The sequence below is a fragment of the Vulpes vulpes genome, chromosome 15 (assembly GCF_048418805.1).
Source record: "Vulpes vulpes isolate BD-2025 chromosome 15, VulVul3, whole genome shotgun sequence".
NCBI lineage: Eukaryota > Metazoa > Chordata > Mammalia > Carnivora > Canidae > Vulpes > Vulpes vulpes.
In genome coordinates, this window is record NC_132794.1 from 97,059,026 (window position 1) to 97,076,481 (window position 17,456).

Consider the following 17,456-nt stretch of genomic DNA (forward strand, 5'->3'; position numbering starts at 1 on the left):
CAAATCATCCTTTTGAGATATGTGTATTACAATTTTATTGTGGTGTTGAATCTCCATCAGGCCATCTCATGAAATTTATTTTTCTCCAACTTAACTGCTAACTGATGGCAAGGTCCATGAAAGAAGCTTCAGACAAGCAGGGCATCTAAATATTTTTACCCCTTGTGCTTGAACAATTAAATAGAATTTTGTTCTGTAGGCTGCTGTAGGAAATGGCAGGCTTAATAGCCTGGTGAATGAACAGTGGGGTTTACACTTGAGGTAAAGTCCGCTTAAATTTCAAATCAGCTACAACTCAGAACACACATTTCCTAAGCAGGTAGGATGGATAAAGCATCTGGATATCGAAGAGACAACTGACTAAATTCTGAGGAGGTTTTCAGATTTTTAAAGGGGATTTTTAAACAAATAACAAATTGGAACTTTCCCTAAATGTTCAAACAGAAACCCCCTTTATAGTCTTATCTTATGGAGTACATCAGAGATGTGAGCAAATACAAATCAAAGGTATCCCACAAAGATCTCTAATGGATCAAAATTTAGACTACAGTTATGAAACATCACTTTAAGCTTCCCTGGCTTGGTTACTCATATAACCTGAGCACTAGAAATGTGTTAAGGTTCAGCTATGCTATTTTGAATCAGTGGTTCTTGGAAACACACAAGAATAAAAACTGTCTATCAGACTAAGTTGTTTTTAGGTACTTATTTTTTAGTAGATTCACCTTATTAGCATAATCTAGTTTGCTGCTATTTATGCTGTTATATATATATTTTAAAATATTTTATTTATTTGTTTATTCATGAGACACACACACACACACACACAGAGAGAGAGAGAGAGAGAGAAGCAGAGACACAGGCAAAGGGAGCAGTAGGCTCCATGCAGGGAGCCCAGTGTGGGACTCGATCCTGGGACTCCAAGAACACATCCTGGGCTGAAGGCAGCGCTAAACTGCTAAGCCACCGGGGCTGCCCTATGCTGGTATATTTGACAACTGTAGCTCTGGGTGATAAATAGAGATTGGCATCCTTTGTTTTCTGGACCTCCAGCTTGACCAAGTAATGTATCACCATCTCTGTTTTGGTGGATGGCCAAAGGTATGCTTTTGTTCGTTCACTTTTAAAGTTATCTAAAATAAATATGCACTGAAGACTTACTGAGCGTCCTTAAATACATTCATTTAGTAGACACTTTTGCAGCCATTAAATAAGGTGATGTAACATTAGCATCAGAAATGAAATCCTTAGGTATAAATCCAACAAAACATTCAAAAGAGCTACATGAAGAAAATTACAAAACTCTGTTCATAGAAATCAAAGAAAAACTAAATACGTTGAGAGATATTTCGTACTCATGAGTAGTAAGTCAATAGTGTTAAGATGTTTCTTTTCGACTTGATCTACAGATTCAATGTAATCCCAGTCAAAAATCCCAGCAAGTTATTTTGTGGATATCAACAAATTGATCTGAAAGCTTACATGGAGAGGCAAGAGACCTAGAATAGCTGACACAGTATTGGAGAAGAACAAAGTTGCAGGATTGACACTACCTGACTTTAAGACTTAATACAAAGCTACTATAATCAAGGCAGTGTGGTATTGACAAAAGAATAAACAGAGATCAATGGAAAAGAATAGAGAGCCTAGAAATGGACCCACACAAATATACCTTTTACAAACATTAACTCAAAATAGATCATACATCCAAATTTAAAATACAAAACTACAAAATCCCTGGAAGATAATAAACGAAAATATAAAAGACTAAGTTTGCCAATGACTTTTTAAATACAACAGCAAAGGCATGATTCATGAAAGGCACAATCCACATTGAAAGACGGTATGGCAGGTTGTTTGTCATAAAAATAAACATATTCTTATCAAGCAATTCAGCAATAACATTCATTGGCATCAACCCAAATGAGTCGAAAACTTAGGTCCACAGAAAAATTTGCACACAAATGTTTATAGCCACCTAGTCATAATTTTCAAAACTTGGAAGCAACTTGGATTTCCTTCAACAGGTGGAAAAACTGTTACATTCATACAATATAATACTATTTAACTCTAAAAGGAAATGAGCTACCAAACCACATTAAGGCATGGAGAATCCTTAAATGCATATTGCAAAGTGAAAGAGGTCATTGTGAGAAGGTTACAAACTGTGATTCCAACTTTATGATATTATAGAAAGGACAAAACTATGCAGATGATAAAATAATCAGTGGTGGTCAGGAGTTCATGGGAAGAAGGAATGTGTAGGTGGATAAAGAGGATCATTAGGACAGAGAAACTACTCCTGATTCTGTAATAGTGAGTACATCACTATACATTTATCAACTCCCTAAAGTGTACACCATTATGGGTGATTCCTAATGTAAACTATGATTGATAATCGTGTGCTAATATTGGTTCATGGATTGTAATAAATGTACCATGATATTGTGGGATGTCGAACGTAAGGGGGCTGCATGTGTAATAAGGAGAGGGTATGTGGGTAGCCTTGCTCAATTTTTCTTTGACTCTACAACTGTTCTAAAAAAATTAAAGTCTATTACTTAAAAAAAGAATGAGGTAGTCTTGCATGAATTCAAAGGAGAAAAAATGAAATCTATTTTCAGGAAAAAAAAGGCAAATTGCATAATATGCATTATATGAACTGATGTTTCTGTGTGGGTGTCTGTGTATTGAAACATTGTTCTATAAATATACACACAATCATTTTATATGTTCCTGAAAGCATTGAAAGAAAATTGGAAGAATACATACTAGTTAATGGTGGTTATCTATAGGTGGTAACTTAATAATGGGTGATTGCCACATTAGATTTTATCATTTACATCACTAGATGCTTGTATCAAGTGTTTGTTGCTTTTATTGTCAGAAAAAAAAAGCGGAATGATAGGAAAAGAAAACAAGGTTTAAAAATCAAATAAATCAGGCAGTTTGAGGAGATGCCTGAATTTTCTCAAGTTGGGGCAGGTGGAATGCCTCTGGAATCTTCCTGTTGGGCCCATTTTGTCTGCTGTATGTACCTGCAGTGGTTGTGATCCATGGCTCTGCTCTTAATAAAACATGTATGTGTTCTTTCAGGCCCTAATCCTGGGCACCAAACTTTTCTCTTCAGCACTTACACCCTGTACTGAAAGGGTTTCAAGACCTAAAAGCTTCTGGGCTGAACTGATGCCCAGACTCAGAGTGACCAGTTGCTTTTGCTCTGCCTCTCTCCTCCTTGTAAGAAGTGGGCACATATTCATGGAACCTGCCTCTTATTTCCTGAATGCTCCAGGAAATGCAGGAAATATAGAAATGGCCCTAAGGCTCATCTGCATTTCTTGTACAGGACAACACTTCAAGGGTGGGGTGCCCCACTCTGCTGTGGTTCCTGTTCTACTGGAAGCCACGGTCCTATAGCTTCTATCCACAAAATTTAACAACTCCACAATACTGAGGGAACAAAAAAACAGGCAGGCTCCTTGCAGGTGGCCCAACAAAGAAAAGAGAAGCTATTCTTATTTTCAAGCAATTCACACTTCTGAATGTTTTTAAATGTGGAGAGTAGAGAAGGCTGGTCATACCTCTCTCCCACTCTTCCTTCCCATACTTTCTCCCTTTCTTGCTTTTTCATAAGGTAATTCTTATCTAATTATTTTGTCTGTGCAAGGAACAAAGTTAGAGGTTTAAAGATCTAGTTTCCTGGTTGTTGGCGATTATACCAAGGTAAAGAGAAGAACCTAGAACTTTGACTCCTCTTTACCACTGCTTACCACTATCCTCATAGTGGAACATGGAACATAGTGGAACATACACCTGTTCCCGGTGTATGGACACCCTCACTACTGGACGGGGTCATGTCAGGAAATAATTTTTCAACTTCCTAATAGGCACATGAGATACATGATCAGTAGTTTCTCATCTGCAGAAACAGAAACCTGAGCCCTCAGAAATGTCTGGACAGTGCTTTGAAAGCATCCCAGCACACCAAGCCCAATAAGGTTGTTCCTCTAGGCTGGAGATAAAACACAGATGGAGTGAGGCTGTATCTGGGCTTAGTCATTTGTATTGGCTTTTGAGAATTCTACTGAGGCTAAGCAACCACAAGTTTCTGTTTGGTTTTATTTTGATTTAACAGTCAACCATATGCTACTGCCTCAAATCAGCCAGTCCCCATAGGTGATAACAGTTTTTATCCATTCCACAAGGGTGACATTGGCCCATGATGGAAGGAGCAGCTGGTTCTTTATTAGTGGCAATGCTCTTGGGGAGAAGTAGGATGCTTCTTTCAAAAATGATCACTTCTATATTGGAGAAAATCCCTTTCATCAGCCTGGCTACAGGTTTATGAAGCTACTCCTTTCCAATCATATGATTTTGATAGTCACTAAAGATGAAACAATACATCAAGTAAAGTCTCATATCTAATATATTAATACTCCTTGGAAATACAGGTTTGGGGCAATTGTTTCTCAGGCTGTTGATGACCTAGAAATATTTTATTGTATGGGTCATGATCCATTTCTTAAATTTACCTAACAAAATTCACCTGGAGATTTTTGCAAAAGACACAGATTTCTTAAAAAAAAAAAAAAAAAAAAAAAAAACCACAGATTTCTAGTTCCCCATTTTGATGACTGGTTTATGTCTGTAGAGAAGTGGGGTATTGACCCCTTAATAATTACACCAGATGACTGACCTCATTATATGGAAGTGGAGCCTTTGTGCTGCCAGGGCTATGTTCTAAGAAGCAAGGGAGCCCTAGATTATGGTAATGGAAAACAAATCTGGGTTTCTTTGATTTCCAGCTGGGAGTTCAAGTGCATTGAGTTTTCTTCATGACATCAAAGGACAACAACTTCTTGATCCTTGAATTTCCTCGATTTCCTTGATCAAGGGAAAGAGACCACTCAAGCTCTTGGTGGGTCCAATTTGTATAAGCAAATAAAACAAACCTGAACCCTTTGTTACTCAGATAAATCACCAGTATAGCATTTTAAATTTGAATTTGTGAGTTGACGACACACATACAAACACACACACACACACACACCGCAACTCATTGTGTTCAGCTTTCCAGCTCTAAAAAGATCTGATCTATATGTCTTTTAATTCTCATTTAGGGGTGAAGGGATTACTGGGAATAATACTTCCACAGGAATCTAGAGGGAACAGCCCTGAAGCTCCTAAAAACTAGGAGACTGAAAATCAGGGATTAGGATGTAATTCATTAAGTAAATTATTGTGTATTCATTCAATAAGAAATTATGATGCAATCATTATAATGATAACACTTATAAATAAGTGGTAATGGCATGGAAAAGACAACATAATATTCAGTAAGAGAGCAAAACGTAGAACCAAAGGACCATATGTTGCATAATTTCAACAATTACACATAAACACATATATATGTAGAAACACAACCAAAGGATAAGGTATAAAAATATAATTTTATTTTTTAAAATAGATGCGTTACAAATTACTTTAATTTTATTCCTTATATTCTTCTCTAGGTCTTTTTTTTTTTTACCAAAATTTCATATATCTCTATTACTTTTCAGAATGAAAAATAATGCAAGGTGGTATAAGAGGAAATACTTTTTTTTTTTACAAGTAAAATAGAATAATTTAAAACCTGTTAAGAAGCATGTGTTTCCAATTATGGCTCTAGGATTTGTGCATTCTCACTATGGGTGGTGACATCTGCCATTAATAATAATTAATAATACCTTCCCCCAGAGAACTCCAGGGAAAGTTTTATAACTGATGCCACAAGGATCCCTGATAATGTTCAGAACACTGCACCATATCCTGTTCTATGCAGTCAACCTAGATCAGAACCCCCTAAGGCAAAGCAAAGGAGCTGAAGAGATGACTTGATAACTAATTAGAAAAAAAAAAAAACAACTATGGTGGGACTTTTTACAGTAGTCTTCAATATACAGAATACCTTTGTGATAAAAATGTATCGTTGAGTCCAGGTGAGATAGAAAATGGAAACCAGCGGGTAAAAGTTACTGGAGGGTTCAGATTTCAGCTCAGCCCATGGAAGAATTTTCTAACAATCAGAGCTCCTGAGTGGGCAGATCCCCAGCCAGAGCTCAGTTTGAAGTTGGAGGATCATTTATCCAGGATGCCAGTGAAGGGTGGCTGTTTCAAGCAGACAAAGGCTGTGTGGGTTAGCACATAAGCTTCCTACCCAGCTCTGGGACCCTAAGTTCTCAGATTTACAAAATTGGGGTTGTATCTGATCAAGCAAGCAGGACAGGCATAACTATTCCCATCATACAGAGGAGAAATTTGAAACTTAGATTAACTGAAGGCCCGAAGTCATACAGTTAGAGTGGCAGGACCACAAACTTCAAAGCAGTGCCACGAGCACTGCTGATATACACACTCAAATACCAGGGCAGAGGTACTCAGCCAGGATACCAAGAACTGAAAGATTCGGGGCAACGGAACCTTGACAGGTAAACAACAAGGGAAAATGGCAACTTCCCCTCAACCTCTGGCTTTGGTGACTGGATTACACTCTGCAGAGATCATCTTCTTTGGTCGTCCAACATGTAGTTTGCCAGGAAAAAGAGTCATGGCCGAAGTCAAAGTCCATCAAAGTTTTGTTGTCTGAGAGACACTCCAAACTCTCTCGCGGGGCTCACGGAGACTCCTCCAGGTCACAGCCCTACTTGTCTTGACTTGGCCTGATGCTGGGGGTGGGAACTGCTGAACCAGGAAAGGAAAGACCATGTGCTTCCACTTGTATGAAGAAATGCTTGATTCCCTGAGTGAGAACATGAGCCTGCCATAAAGGAAGCAGGAACCTTCTGCCTCTGTTTCCAGGAAACACTGCTACTCACAGCTACAGGTCTCCTGAGGTAATATATAAAACATTGCTGCCAAAGAAACCCCAGGGACACAGAAGAAGACTAGGGAGGAGGGGTGGTCTTTTCATCTCTAGTTTCTGGCACTTTGGTCTCTGACAAGAGTTGTTGTCATTGTTGTTTTTGTTGCTGCTCTGCCACAAAGAGAAATCAGGGTTGGAGGAGAGGAAAAAAAATTAGATAAAATAAAACTGGGAGCATTAGACAGATTTTCTTTTTCTTCAGAGAACTACCGTGGCATTAATACAGTATTAGCAGTACACTCAGCATTCTGATTTCCATGATGGGTTATTGCATTCAAGTGAGGACTAGGAAGGAAAAAAAAATCAATTAACATTTATTGAGCATGTGTGATGTGACAGGTACTCTCTAGAACATTTTCCATGTGTTGGTTCACATCAGCTTCCTGAAGATTGTATGAAGTGCTTATTTAACAGATAAGGAAAGAGGCACAGAGAAGCTTTTACAATCTGTTCAAGGCTTTGGACTAAATTTGTTATTTATTAAATAATAGAGATGAGACTGAAACTTGAGCAGTCTCACTCAGAGCCAAAGTTACACTGGTCTGCGGCGATCCTAGCTCAAATGAGGGAATGAAATACTCAGGAAAGGTTATGTGACTTATTCAAAAGTCACTCACAAATGAGGGACAAATCAGCACTAAACCTTTAATATTCCAGGATGAGGTCAGATGATCATCCCCTAGCCTAAGAATATCCTGGACCAGTGCTCACAAGTCATGACCACTGGCATTTCATGAAACTTCCTGAACAAATGTCTTAGAAAAGATTGATGTAGAGATACCTGGGTGGCTCAGTGGTTGAACGCCTCCCTTCAGCCCACGGCATGATCCTGGAGTCCCAGGATCAAGTCCCACATCAGGCTCTCTGCATGGAGTCTGCTTCTCCCATTGTCTGTGTCTCTGCCTCTCTATCTCTGTGTGTGTCTCTCATGAATAAATAAAATCTTTTTTTTTAAGAAAAGATTGATATATATGTTGAGCCAAACGTTCAGTGGACATCTACAGCAAGGCAGGCCCTAACTAGGCCAGCCATTCTCCTAAGTTACAGATCCCTCACAACCAACTTTGTAAACAGTATTTTTATCTCCTTACCTATGGAAACAAGCACCATATTTGAGGTCACCAGCTAACAGTGGACAAAGAAGCAGCAGGTGTCCTGACTCAGCCCTGACCCCTCCACTCCACATTTCAGTTTACCTCCTCCAATGCAAGAGAGAGTTCTTGAAATAACACAACTTCTAAAACATTTAAATGTGAATCTTATCACTTTGACCTTAACAGAGGCTGATAAAATTTTTTGAAATGTCCTAGCCTTTAATAATTAATTAAATGGAGCTCATAAAGAGGATAAGGCTGGCTCTAGAGTAATGAGATGTTTTACGCTCCCTCATATAATTTTACTGATGTTTGCAGTCACTTTTCATGAAAATAACGTCCTTCTCAAGGAAGCAAGTTGGCTTCTCTAAGGTTTGGCTTCCATGTTACCTTCTCATAGACTCTGAGGAACTCCAAACCCACAGACTAAGTGAAATTGGTGGAGGGAAGCCTTTCCACAAGGAATTAGAACAGATATATATATATATATATATATATATATATATATATATATATATATTTAATCAAAATGAGCCTCTGGAGACTTAATCGATTGAGAGAAACAGAGAGAGAGAGAGAGAGAGAGAGAGAGAATTAATATGTATCAAATAGCCAATATGATAGGAATGACTCAGCCAGCCCTTGGCACTTAATGAATTACCAATTTCATGGGGATGGTTTAAGTAAAGTTCTGAAGTTAGCAGTACAAGGAATTCTATAATGCCAAGACAGTGTAAAATAGCAGTCTTTTCAGAAGAATTGGACTGGAACTGGAAGCCAACTATTCATGCTAGCATGGCAAGAGATTCACTAGCAGACACTCTGGGGATACAGAGGTGCCAACTCTTGGGATGACCTCACCATACATTCTGAAATCAAAAATAATACCTCTTGGGATTATGTTGAAGATCATCAGTAAGAGAAAGTCCCTGCCATTACTTTAAAAAACCCTATAATTTCAATTGTCTATTACTATTAATAGAAACTCACCAACTCAATCAAAAGTCATGTTTTCTACAGAGTCGGTTTAGCGTGTTTCCTAATTAGGTTTTCCATCAGCCACGTTCATAACATTCAGGGGGAATGGAGCATTAAAGTTCATTGTTACGAAGCACTGGCCAAATCACTGACGATCAGTCACATATTCTCTATGCTCTCTATATGTGACTTTGCACCCTCTTAGTCTCCCACATCAAGACTCAATCCTAATATTTGGTTCTTTCCTGAGATGGATGCTTCAATAAAGGATAACTCTGAGGAAGCAAGATGTGAGAGGAGAAAATCAGCAATGAAGTGGCAGTCTTCATTTTTCATGCATTTATTGATTCATTACAGATTGAATAAATGAAGCTTTTACATCATAATACATCATATACAATAACACTTGTTAACAGTATAGGGGATTGACTCAAAGTTTATTGGGGTGGGACAGAAGATTTTGAATGATGCCCAAAATTTACCTTTTTAACATAAAAAGCTCTCTGGCATCTTATAGTCTTTAATGAGAACTGATTCACATTAGTATATTTCAAGAAAGGGTGGAAAAGCACAAAACTGATTCCACTGGTAGTAGACCCAAGATATAACTGGCTTAGCAATCATGGCTGGAGGTCAGATTATTTACCAATTCTCTTGACATAACTCATTTAAAGATCACAGAGGCCTAGATTCGTATATTTTCCTTGACCACTGGAACAAATAATGTATACCTCATTCAGGAAGCTTCAAAAGGATGGTCAGATGATACAAAGATTCAAGAGTGGCAGCTCACCTCTGTGTTACCATGAAAAGTTAATGAGTTTACAATGAACCACAGTGGGGTCACTAACCTTGGGGATTGCTTTCTTTATGATAATGCTGGTTGTCTCTGAGCCACACCTTCTCCCTCAGGGAAAGGTCATAGCACAGGTCCTTAATTTTGTTCACAATGGACTTGTAGAAAAACACCTGTGATTTGTATTTGGTGTCCAGGATGGATTTTGTAGGTAACCTCATGATATGTTTATTCAGCACATGGATTCAATCGAACAACAGATAATCCCCCATATCAGAAGGTTCTGTATAGTCACCATTGATTTAAAATCCTGCAGTGAGGAAAGAGCCAGAGGAGACTGCACTCTTGTGAGCAAGTCAGACCAGGTGAAGTCATGTGTGCACATGCACATACATAAATACACACACACACACACACACACACAGAGTTATCCTCAGTGGTACTGGGCTTCCCCCACCTAGCAAGGTACAGAGGCAGAGCTCAGCAGACTAGATTAACCTTTCTTCCTCCTTACTGGCAACTCCAAATCCAGTACCCCTAACTTGTCCCCTATCATAACACATATTGCCATCAGGCACTCAGTGGCCATAACTGGAAACATGTGAGTTACCTTCCTTGCCTCTTTCTTTTCCCACCTTCCTTCCTAGATTCCCCATGGTTACTGGTTATATATCCTAAAATTTGTATCAAATGTTTCCACTTTATCCTACGTCCATCCATCTTTATAAGTGACCTGCTGATTCTGACCACCATAACTTCCTACCTGGATTAACCTTCTAACTGTTCTCCTTGCCTCCATTCTAAGAGATTTGTATGTCTAGTTTGCTCCACAATATATTTGCTGAATTCTGAGGATGTACAGGAACACAAAGAGGCAAACCTGCAGTTTTCCCATGCTTAGTAAACAACCTACCAGAAGGAGGAAGAGGCCCAATGCAGGGAACTCATGAAAACCTTAGGAGGCATGGTGAATTGATACTGAGAATCTAAATCACATTTCACCTGGTGGCACATCTCAATATTAGTAAAAGCTAAGTCTGAGGCCCAGCGTGGACTGTTGGCAGAAAGCTATGATTCCTTAGCTGACATAAATTAACAGCAATTTCTGCTTAGTGACAAGGTTGAGGGTTTGGTGGACTTCAAACCATAGCTATTCTCCATCAAAAAAGGTGGTGCTGGGGTTGCTCAGTCGGTTAAGCATCTGCCTTCAACTCGGGTCATGATTCCAGGGTCCTGAGATTGAGCCCCGCATTAGGAAACAGGGAGCCTGCTTCTCCTTCTCCCTCTGCCATTCCCCCTGTTTGTGCCTTCTGGATCTCTCTAGCTCTTTGTCAAATAAATAAATAAAATATTTTAAAAAATAAATTTAAAAAGAAAGGCAGAGAAGAGTATTGGATGGAGTAGGAGACCAATGCTAAGCTAAATATTTGTGAAAAAAAAAACCACCCTGAATTTCTAGCTGTTTTCTGGAGGTGAAGACACCAGAGATACCAGAATCTCAATTGAAAGTCATGGAGAATCAAACCATGGTAGCAGGGGCTAGCCAAAAAAGACTGAATCTTACCACATCTGAAACACAGGCAAAACCCATATCAGCCCTTGATAAGACTGAGGTAGTCTGTTCTCTATTGATGATCCTAACAGAGGAAAAGGGAAATTTCTCTTTTGGAACCGGAACCATTTGTATTTCCTCAATTATCTTCTATGCCATTTAGCATTGTTGAACCTGTGAAGATGGTTGGCACACAGACCTATGATGAAGCCATATAATTAAAATAATATAACATTAACACAAGGAAAAACCAACAAATAGATTAGAGTGGAGAGTCCAGAAACACACTGACAAATATAGTCAGCAAATCTGTGGCAAAGGGCACTCAGCAGAGAAATGAGTAAACAATGATCTTATCAATGAGTAATCCTTTGTCAACTGCATAGCTGTAGAGAAAAATCATGATTGTATGTATCTTTACTTTTATATTATACCATACTAAAAAATCTATTCAAGATGAATTACACATCAAAATGTGGCAGATGAATTATTAAATAGTTTATAAGAAAATATAGGAAAACATTTTTGATGACTGATGCAGACTGTTTTCTTTAAAGATTTTATTTATTCATGAGAGACACACACACACACACACACACACACACAGAGGCAGAGACACAGGCATAGGGAGAAGCAGGCTCCATGCAGGGAGCCCGATGTGGGACTTCATCTCGGGACTCTGAGATCACACCCTGAGTCGAAGGCAGATCTGAGCCACCCAGGCATCCCGCAGACTGGTTTTCTTAAACCAATCCCTCAAAATTTCTGAGCAGCTATTATTATGCAGGAATAAATCACAATCAAGAACCTCTGTACATGGAGAGACATATCACTAGGATAGTAAAGAGTAAAATCACATATAGGAAAATATACATGTATGTGACACGTCTCAGCAAGATTAGATATATAACAAAAAACTAAAAACTCCCAAACATCAATAAGAAAAAGACAGGAAACAGAATAGAATTCAAAAGATTTGAACAAATAATTTGCAAAAAGAGATATTGATATCCAAATGAACGAGTAACCTTAACAGTAATCAGGGAAATACTTATTAAAATCATTATGTGACAATATTCCATAATCAATGGATATATAAAATTAAAAAGATGTAAAATATTAAATGTCGGTGTATGTGTAGTAACCAAAACTCTTTTTCACTGCTGATAGAAGGATCAATTGATACAATTACTATGTAAAAAAATTTGGCAGTATCTATTAAAGCTAAACTTTGCTGTCCTCAGAACTGGAGATGGATCTGTATGCTCACTAAAAAACACAGAAAAGAATGTTTATAGAAGAATGACTCATATTAATACCAAATTATGTAGTTTAAATAATTTAAAAGTAAGTATATTATGGGAGAAATTTGAAAACATAATATTGAACAAAAAAAGATAGGTATAAAAAAAGGACACAGAATTGGATTCCATTTATATAAACTTCATATGAAGTATAAAACCAAGTAAAACCAATCAATGCTATGTAAAGTCAAAACAGGTTATCCAATGGAAGAACTGACTATAAGGGAGTATGAGTCAGGCCTCCGGGGAGCTGCTAATGCTCTCTTCTTGATCGTAGTGCTCCCTACACAGGTGGATTTTCATTTATGAAAATCCTACAAACAGTGCAGGAATGATATGGACACTTTTTAATGTATACTTACTTTAAAAAAAATTCACAGTGAAGAAGAGATGGATGAGAATTACTGGAGAAAAAATAATAATTATAAATAAATAAATAAATAAATTAATTAATTAATTTTTACAAAGTCTGATTAAGAGTTAACTTTCTTCTTTAGGAACAGCTCTGAGAAAGCTGGCAAGGTTAAAATCAAGAGGTAAGAATACCTACTTTAGGTACACAAGCCCTCCTCACATTCGTATGTGTAACAGCTTGACTATAGATAATTATGATGTCATTCCCTCTTGCATACCATCATACTCCCCAGGGTAACAATACTGCACTAGCAGAAAATGACAAGGGTAATGCACCCCAACAGCTGCTCTGGTTCAGGCCCCATGCCCAAAAAAATGACAGAGTCACTCATTCCTATCTTGTGTAAAAGAAGCCACATAACAAATAACAAGGAGAAAGAAGCCTCATCACAACCATGCTAGTAAAATTCTACTGTAAAGAGATGAGAAAGAAATCTGTTTGGGAGTTCAGATTCTTTGGTTCAGTCAAAGAGATGATGCTCAAAGGGAAGAAGGAAATCAAACACACCGTATTTAAGGACCATTAGACTGAGTCCCAAATGGCAAGGACACAGAGGAGACCAAAAAAAGGAAGAACGACTGATCACATCCGCTAAAAGTACTAAGAACCACAAGGTAGACCTAGTTCTCATAAAAGGGAGGGCATAATGGCTATACATACCCTTTTCCCTCCCAACAGTCCCTGGTTGGCAAATCCCTAATCTTGTTTAAAGGCCAGCTCAAATATCAGCTCCTTATAAAGTCACTCCTTCCCTCTCCCAGAGACATTTTTGTCCTCACAGGACTTTGCACAAATCTTGATTATACTTACTATGTACTTATCACTCTAAATTGTATTTTTTTATGTCTGTATAGCAGCTACAGCCTCCACAATGTGTAATGTAACCTCCGGGGCAAAGTATCTTAGCAGGTAGCACAGTCATCCAAGATGTTTTAATAGTTTTATTACAAAAGGAATACATACACATGGCAAAAAAAATCAAAACAACATAGACGAATATGAAAGGGATGGATAAACGTTTCTTCCCCATGATCTAGGTCATCGGTTAGCAAGCTTTTCTTGTAAAGGTCCAGATAGGAAGTATTTTAGGTGCAGTAGGACCTACGGTCACTGTTAGAGCTATTCAACTCTGCTGGTGCAAAAACAGCTATAGGTGATGTGCAAAAACAGATGAACGAGGTTGTGTTCCAATAAAATTTTACTTTGAAGAACAAGTAGAAAACCAAATTTGTCACAGGGAACATAGTTTGCCCATCCCTATACTGAGTGATGAGCTCGTGTCCCAAATTAATGACTGTTAAAGTTTCTTATAAAATGTACTGACTGTTAGTTGAATATATCCTTTACGCAGTCCCACTAACCAAAATGAAGCTTTTAAAGACTGCAAAAATAGAGGATCCCTGGGTAGCTCAGCGGTTGAGCATCTGCTCAGGGCGTGATCCTGGAGTCCCAGGATCGAGTCCCACGTCAGGTTACTTGCGTGGAGCCTGCTTCTCCCTCTGCCTGTGGCTCTGCCTCTCTTTCTCTGTGTGTCTCTCATGAATAAATAAATAAAATCTTAAAAAAAAAAAGACAGCAAAAATACACAATAATTGACTTGGTCTTCAAAGAGAAAAAAATTCCTAAATCACTCCCCCCTACCACCACAAAGAACAGGTATATGTGGTTAGGTAGCTACCAACTACCTTTGTGGAATGTCTGAAGAGTCAAAAAATAAAGCAAAGGTATTGTTGTCTTTGGGACCCCCATATCTCCTCAAATGCACAGTTTCACCAGAAATGAAATTATTAATTCTAGTTTTATGCTCAGATGAGCCTATAAAATTATCTAACCCTTTCAATATCTAAATTATAACATAAGCTCTAATGCTAGGACTTGAAGCTTTTGTGGGCTGCCTAGAAATCTAACCACAAGGATGAATACTATTTCAAAAGTAAAACCCATTGCAATGGACACTTGGGTGGCTCAATGGTTGAGTGTCTGCCTTTGGCACAGAGTGTGATAGCAGAGTCCCGGGATCAAATCCCACATCAAGCTCCCTGCTTCTCCCTCTGCCTATGTCTCTGCCTCTTTCTCTGTGTCTCTCATGAATAAATAAATAAAATCTTAAAAAAAAATTGCAAGCCAAAGGGAAAAAAATTTAAATACCCTTTCTTTGTGACATCAGAAGCCACCAGCACATTCCTTCAAACGGGGACTGTGGTGGTGTACTGGTTAGCCTTGTGCCCTACAACTGGGCATATATTTCAGGTCCTTTAGTAGTAAGACATGATATCTATGGGAAAAAATAGAAATTATACCAAAACTTAAGAAAAAAAAACATAAAACAAAATGAAAAACACCCAACTTATTAGTAAGAAAGGTTCTAGTGGATGTAAGATCAAGTCCCACTCTAGAACTTTTGAAAACTCTGATGAGTTACAAGTTCTCCACTGTCACTGGTTTCCCTCAGTTTCTCACTCTGCCTGTGATTCTCTCCTTGGATATCTGGGTCTCCATGTTTCGACATAGTCCTGTTCCGTCTCCCTCTCTCTCCCTTCCTCCTGCTCTCTCCCTCTCACTCTGGTTCTATCATAGTCTTTGGGATCTTTTCTCTTAGTCTGTCTCTCTGTACCTCAATTGCTGTCTATTCTGTCTTCTCTTTGTCTCTCCCTTTGTCTGGTTGCCTTTCATTTAAGCACTTCAATTCAGCAAGGTTCTTTTCCATTGCCATGCAAGACCTTCTAATGATTCATATTCCTGGGTGAGGAGTTACGGTAAAATATGAGTGCTTTACTCACAGTATTCATATGGCTAAGGGTGCATGCATGTGTGTGTGTGTGCAATATGAATATGTACATGTAGGTAAATACATAGATGAGCATCGAGATCAAGTAATGTCTGAGATTTAAATTGAGATATATGTTTTCTCTGTTGGACTTACAGGTCACCAGAATGTCTAGTATATAGTATACAGTCTTGTTGGTACAAGAACCTCCATATCTGTCTCTTTTCTAAAACAAAAACAAAAATAAAAACAACTGATGAGGAAAGGCCTAGAAGCATCTACTATCACACAATCAGAAGAAAAAAATACAGTGATCTCCTTATCACCTTTGTCATCAAAAATATCTACCAACACTAGTAATTAGAGATTTGAGTTTTTTTGGTGAAATCTAGGTGCCTAGAATTAAGTATAATGAAGCTTATAAGGTTAATGATCTTTTTATGTTTGGTTTAAAATATTTTTAAGTAATAAAATTAGCATATATTCATATAAGAAACATCAAAAAACTCAATCTAAATGATACTTAAGATAGTCACAATCAATGATAATATTTGAGTTTTATCTTTCCAAATTCTTTTCACATTTTCTTTCTTTCCTTCTACAAAAAAGTTTACTGAGCTCCTATTATGTACCAGATGCCCTGTTAGATATTTAGAATACACCAGAGAACACAACAGACAAAAATTTTTACCCTCATGGAACTTAAAATCTTACTATTTTAAAAATAAACGTTTTTATATTTTGCTTTGCTGTGTAAATTTTTAAAATCATTAAATACAGATCTATATAATATGTTTAATGGGTATATAATATTTTATAACACTAATGCACAAGAACATGGGTATTGTTTGCTTTTGTGGACCAAGAAAAGTCCAAAAAAATAAAAACAAACCCAAAAATCACACAAGAATTTAGTATTTACTCTGAGAGAATATTTATTTATTTTAAAAACTTTACTTATTTACTCATGAGAGACATAGAGAGAAAGGCAGAGACATAGGCAAAGGGAGAAGCAGGACCCCTGAAGGGATCCTGATGCAGGACTCGATCCCAGGACCCTAGGATCACGACCTGAGCCAAAGGCAGATGCTCAACCACTGAGCCACCCAGATGCCCCTGAGTATTTATTTATAAATGCTGTGAGGGATATATAGGAAAAAGGACAAAAAAATTTTTTTTAAATATGAATGATGGTCTCAGCCCTCAAAAACATGAAAATGGACAAGGAAGAGTATAATTATAGAAGAAAGATAATATGCATTACACATCTGCTAAGGGGCATTAGATGTGCTTACTTTAACATGTTATTAATTCAGTGATGACAGCAACAGCAAGAACAACAACTACTACTACTACTACTAATGCAGCTAATATTTATTACTATGTGCCAGGTACTGCATTAAGGCCTACCAAGCCATTTAAGATTGTAGGAACCCTTTATGAATATTTTTACATATGAGGAAATAGAGGCATAGAGTCAGTTATTTTCATGAAGTCACAGAGCTAATTAATGATGAAGCAGTATTTCAAACCCAAGAAGTCTGTTTCCAGAGTCTTTGCTACTAATCACTATTATTAGAGTTAAAAAATTGCACCATATTTTATCTTCAGAACACAAATCTTATTTATGTGGATAAACAAGAAAG

At 37.7% G+C, this 17,456-nt stretch overlaps 1 long non-coding RNA gene across 7 annotated transcripts in view; it reads right to left on the reverse strand.

Annotated features, from left to right (window-relative positions):
- The window catches only part of LOC112915922 (uncharacterized), an 81,011-nt gene that overhangs the window by 53,292 nt on the left and 10,263 nt on the right, over positions 1 to 17,456 (reverse strand). For 2 of the 7 annotated variants that reach the window (XR_011997574.1, XR_011997568.1), the window contains one exon: positions 5,432 to 7,015. The exons of 2 other annotated variants lie outside the window; for them this stretch is intronic. This is a non-coding gene — a long non-coding RNA (uncharacterized lncRNA). 3 more of the 7 variants (XR_011997569.1, XR_011997572.1, XR_011997570.1) reach the window with 3 other exon arrangements.